Raw genomic sequence first — 7,035 nt, 5'->3', positions numbered from 1 at the left:
CAATTATTGATTCTGATTATAAGTACACGTCGCTATTTTTGTTGAAATCTACAGGGTGATTCTTTTAAGTGGGTACACTAATTATTTCGAAAAGTATTGACTTTTTTCGAAATATTTTTTTACATGGTTTCAAGTTGTTAAAAAACCAACCTTTTTATCAAAAATTTATATTTTTTAATATTTTTCATCCTTATCATTTTTTAAGTTTTTTACTTTTTTGAATGTCAACAGAGTTTTAATTTTATATTCCAAAGTTGAATGTTTTTCTAAGTATTTTGATTCATAAAAATCGAATTTAAGACGAGTAGTTTATGAGGTATATGTATTTAAAGTTTAAACAAGCGGAGTAGTGGACAAACATTTTGCGGGGTAACCCCGTACCACTCCACTCTGCCAATCTAAATTTTAAATACTTATAACTCAAAATCTACTAGCCCTAAATTCGATTTTTATGAATCAAAATACTTAGAAGAATATTCTGCTTTGGAATATGAAATTAAAATTCTATGTAGTTGTCATTCAAAAAAGTAAAAAACTTAAAAAAATGATAATGATAAAAAATATTTAAAAATATATTTTTTAAAATAAAAATGTTGGTTTTTTAACAACTTGAAACCATGTAAAAAAATATTTTGAAAAAAAATAATACTTTTCTAGATAATTAGTGTACCCACTTAAAAGAATCACCTATAGAATAATATTGTTTTTTTTCCGAATTTTACTAAGAAAGAAAATGGGTCACCAGATTTACATTATAGCGGTTTAACATTTCTCGACGACAGCCGGTAGACGTGATCCGGCAATTGAGTTTGTATAGAATGGGCGAGGTTTCCTGTACGCACGGGGCTCGCCTCGTATTCGGCTACACGAGCTTCCTTTAAATCCTTTGTTTTTGTCACCGTCCATTGGATACACAATTTTATGTGTACGAAATGAACGTACATAAAAAAAAAATTAGATATTAAACGTCTTGAGCCTCCCGTCGACGGGTATGTATAATTATTACTAACACAACTTGTCATTATAATATCGTACAGGCTTAGACCAGTGTACATACACAAACACTTTGTACACCACCCTGGTCGATAGGCTATGACATACTATAGATGTAGTCGAAAATAAATAAATTAGACATGAGGATTGTGACTCCGCCTTATCGGCATGTACGAGTATACCTATATCATAAATTCATAACATATATAATAATATAATATTATAATATTATAATATATTTTATAAATACTATATACAATATGCATATACATCACAAGAAACGACGAGGGAACGTAATATTTTTTTTAGTAGTTACAGAGATCATCTCAACAGCATTATGACGTTTACGTAGTACAGACGCGGATGACAAGTAGGCTTTAATGAACCTCATGGAAATGTTCTACTTGGATTGTACGAGTAAGGCAGTTCCTTATAATCTGTACGAGAAATATATATATATACGAAGTGCACTCGTGATGATACACACTGCTACCACTATAGGTTACGCCGTATACACATACATAAAATATAAACCAATAGACCTATATACATTCAATACCTGTGTATTCTAGTGTTTATATATATATAAATATATGTGTGTGTTTGTACACATATGTACTCTAGACAGCAAAAATCTAAAAGTTGATACAATATTGGCAAATAAGGACATTATCGCGGTGATTCAAGACTGCAGCTTACAATATATTGAGAAATAATCATATAATTATTATCATTATTGCATTATGTAATACATATAAAACCTAAAAGCACGATAAATGTTGAATGCAAGACGATTATTATAATAAGTAACGACGATTTTATTATGCAGATGTACAGCCAGTAGTTTTGTCACGTCCGACACCACGGCAATATTAAATACGCGATCGGAGGTTGAAACGTTTTGATATTGTTATTTTTTTCTTTCCCTAACCCAATTACGAAATTTTGTCGGAGGGGAGTTTATGTGAACATAATACACTGCAATATCGTATTACGCGGTGCGGAAACATTTGAATGGAATACCTGGGATTAATACTTTTGGGATACGATAAAGTACGTTATCTGAAGGCGATGCTCACAAAAGACGAGGTAACTGGTACACCTATATAACGTACAAGAATATATATTTGAATACTGTGCTATGAGAGCAGATGCGTCATGTGACCAGTTTTGATGAGAACACCTGGTTGGTGTTATCCAAGAGAGTCTGAGTTGGCATACGATTCGAGCATTATACGTCCGCGCGGCGCAATGATAATAATTATTAAAATTTATTAAAAAACGAACCTATATGTTATGATTATATTATACATTTAATATTATAATGCTGGTAGTATGCGTTTATAAAACGTGCTCAGGTCTCTCAGGTGGAGATAACAAAAAAACGCCGTCACCTGAGAAGTATAAGGAATATATGGACCCAATTCCTTCAAGTTTTCACCTGCCAATTGAAAACTCAAAAATAATAGTAAACCCGTCAGTCCCGAACAAAACTAACATGAACTCTTCTACATGAACGGCAACAATAAGGCGACATTAAAATAGTATTATATTAACATAATATTATAAGAATTGATTTAGATTTGAATAGGACACAATAACGTTTATCAGATTTTAATACCAGCATGTATGTATGTATTACCAAGTTCGAGACAATAATGTAAGACCACAATATTTAAGTGAATGAACCTATACGTTAATAATTATATTAATAATAAACATAAATCCTAATGAAAACATTATATTTTAGATATCGAAACGACAATTGGTTTTATAATTAAAAATTCAACAAACATGATATCAGAATCAGATCACTCATTTTTTTGAACGCCGTCAATTCATTAAAATGTCGAATGTGCATATACGGTTAAATAGTGTAAGTTAATTGTTATGCAATAACTAATAAGTGTAATAACGCGTATAGAAACATTAACCATAGATTTTGGACCGTGTTTTAATGAATAATCGACAGAAACGTCAACCTTGCAACTACACATCTGCTTTAGAATGATGCCACAGCCACATTTACGACACAGAATTTTAATAACTTTACTGATCTTTTTATCTCAAACCTAGCACTTGAATCTATTACATACATATTGATATCATATTATTATCACGAAACTAAAATCGTATTTAAAATAACACCGAACCAACGATATTATAAAACCATTTTATTTAACAAAAACATTTTAAAAATAAACAGAAAATTACTTTTTATTATTTAAAATTTAAGCAAAAGTCGTCATACTACACCATACCACGCTTCTCGATTTGGCATCCGAGCGTTTTTCTTTAAACATCGAATACTAATATAACGGAATTGGATTGGATTGCTATAATATACTCCGAACAATATTTATAAACTACACGCCGCAGTTAAGCAACTTAATAACTATGGTTGTAAGCATAAATAATTTTTAACATTAATTGCGATCTGTGTTTTAAAACATTATACTGTCAACAATAAATCTCGGAGTGCGTCATATCGAAGAATTTATAATAAATAATCATAATAAAAAATTAAAATTAAAAATACGCGTTTATACGACAATCACAATATTATGATAATGATAATAATAATATACTGTTATTGTGATATTGTTATATTTATATTAGCGTACACACTAAAACACAAACATAATACTATAATGATACTGTATTTGTAGAGTAACACAATAAGTGTTATCATTTTTATTTTGTGTGTAATAGTAATAGAAGATGAGAAAAAAATCTTACCGGCATCAGACTGCTGCAAAACGATGAGACTTGGAATATCGTGCACAAATAATGTCTTTGTAAAATTATTATACTCATAAAAACATACAATTAATATTAGTGAGATAAAAAATGTGTGAGAGATGATGATAGATCGATGGTGCGAGAGGGTATAAAGTCCGTATCGATGGGGGGGAAACCGGCGGACGGACGACACGAACGGACACGTGTTCCGTGGCCGACTACTGCGGGACGTTTGAGTTTGAGATTCCCGAAGCCGAATGACGACGACAACGACGAATTGTCGGGATCGCAGCGGTGGCGGCGGCGGCGGCGCATGGAAGGACACGCCGCCGCCGCCACATGTGTCCGCAGAGAAAATTTTGTTGAAATGTGGGGGAAAAAATCGTACGCTCCAATATTATGTGTATGCGAGCACGCTGTATCGTTATCGTGTGTACCTATTATATTGTGTGTGTGGTGTGTAAAATAAAGAGAACTTTTCCACCGCCCATTTCCGATTTCCAGAGAGATGATGACGCCACCGCCGCGATGGTGATAATGACGGCGGAGGTGGTGGTGATGATGATGGTCATTAATATTATTATTAGTTATTACTGTGGCAACATCTACCGCATAAAGTGCACACTACGCGCGTTCGCGACCTGTTGGCCGCCGTCGAGTATTTATTAATAAATAATAATTAATAATTATTATATATGTTATATACTTTAATACCTTTAGTACCTACCTATCTATATATACGCCACCGTCGAGTATTTATTGATAAATATTAATTAATAATTATTATATATGTTATATATTTTAATACCTTTAATACCTACCTATCTATATATATATATATATATATATAAATATATATCAACGAAGTATGAGGCATTATTGATTACGAATATTACGATAGCGAATAACATTTTCCATCGGTGATACGATGTAGGCATCTTTTTTTTTTCTAAATAATTCTCACTTATGTAACACTTACGATATTGTATAGGTATAGCGTATAGATAACAAAGAGTGCCTAAAAATCATCAGGCGCGGCGTTTGGGGGGGGGGGGTGGCATAGGGGCCATAACCCCTCCCTAGACATCAAACTACGTATAAATAATAATTTTTTCAGAAATCTGTATAGAAGTAAATAAGTTCTAAGAATTATAATCACGGCCTCTGTAGAGTGTAGTCGATTTGCATCGATGAAGAAAAGAAATTTAGATTTTGTATTGTAGACGACTAATATAAATTTGTATATGTTAATTAACCATTTAAATTTTTTAATATAAATATTTATTTTATATTTTTACCTTCTTTATACCTAGCTTATTACATGTTTTTTCCTCTGTAGGTTAAAAAGTAGTATCATTTTTGGACCCAATGGATATTGGCCCCCCCAAGAAGACGAATCAAATCCGCCACTGGAAATCATCCCTATTATTTTACATATATTATATAACAATAATAATTAATGATTAATAACCGTGTTTTAAATTTGAGAACACAACTCGAGACATATTACAATTACATATTAATAGATAATTTACATTTTGTTGCATCGTTATTTAGACAAAAAAAAAAATAAACAAAGAAAATGAATGGGATAAAATATAGTCCTATTGTACATAGGTATTATTATTACGATTGTGTAACTTAATGTCATTTTGATCAGCTTCTTTTAGTTATATAAATTTAGACTTTAGAGACCACTTAAGCATATAATTAATGATCGTGATATTGATATACGCAAATACACAATATACATGCGATATGCGTTATATGTATAAGTAATGACATACTATTTGAAATAGAAGACGATAATATAATGAAAAACGATATCCATCCCTATTTATAGGGCCCGTGTGAGGGTGGTTTTAAATGGCAGGTTTGAAAATGTTTATATAGTAACAAGTCACATAATTGAATGGAATAATATTGGTATTCGAAATATGTTTAAGTATATGTAAAGTTCGATTCAATTAAAATATAAATATTTGCTAAATACATTTTTATTTAAAGAAAAACTTTAGTTTTATTTTTCAAATAACTCACCAGTCCAATAAAAATTTGACATCTAGCATTAAAAACTAATTGAAAAGGAAATACTTTTATTACCTTAGGGCTTAGATCGAGTCTAGATTATAGTAGGTAAGGCTTGTAAAGCTATCAATGGAACTGGAGATAATTATATTTAAGATAATTAATTTATATTTTATTATGTTATTTAAAGGAAATAAATATCGATATACATAGTTATAGTTCTATTTTATTTCCATTCATTGAATAATTAAAAAAACTAAATTGTTTAATATGGGTAGGTACTATGTTGTGCCTTGTGCTATTGTTTAAAAAATACAACTACAATGCTATTATTTACAGGAAGTACATTTACATGCTTACCAATCATTATTACTTATTATATACTATATAGCTATAGGTACCTACCCAATTGGCAATTATTAAAGTGTGTAGGTACAGAGTACGAGTTTAAGCATCTATAAATTGTCGTATTTATTATGGTACCTATACCGAAATATGTAGATAAATCAATAAATCATATGATACCTACTCGGCCAATCAATAATTATTGATTATTAATTTTGTAATTGTTACTATAACACAATAACACAATAATTGGACATCCTAAAACCATTTAATCATTTAATCCTATAACAAGCTTAAATTATGAAATAAATAATTCCATGATGTGGTATAAGGTTACTAATATAATATGTTAAATTAATTTTACTTATTAGTTGTCTATTACTTTTTGTTTAAATTTAAAATTTAAATAGTTAAAGGCAGTGATCAAATTGGAAAAATAAAAGAAGAGGGCCTTCTCAGACTTCACCCCCATCCCCTAAATAATACAATAAGTAAATATTCCATAAATAATAACAATATATCAGTATATTATTTTCAATAATTACCTGATTAAATATGGGTGATTTACTTATATATGGACATATATGGTTATTAACTTTTATACCTGTATTGGTAGTGATATCTTATGAGTGATCGGATATAGTATTTATTATTTATTTAATTTTTTGCACATTTATAGTATGTATTCATAAGCCATAAGCGATTAATCAATAAATAAGTATAATTACTATTATAAGTTATAACTTATGAGTGACTAAAATAAATATTTTTTTATCAATAGTAATTTTTTCCATTCAAAATCATTTTAATTATTTATTTATGTTTTTTTTTTTATTACAACTATCCCTTACCTACATAGCTATTGCAATAAAGATAAGCTATATAATTCATCAAATTGAGTTGTAATATCTTATTCAATGCAATTCT

The sequence above is a fragment of the Diuraphis noxia genome, unplaced genomic scaffold (genome assembly GCF_037042655.1).
Source record: "Diuraphis noxia isolate RWA-SAM2 unplaced genomic scaffold, SU_Dnox_SAM2 contig0003, whole genome shotgun sequence".
NCBI lineage: Eukaryota > Metazoa > Arthropoda > Insecta > Hemiptera > Aphididae > Diuraphis > Diuraphis noxia.
Note: the sequence above shows the minus strand (reverse complement) of the source record.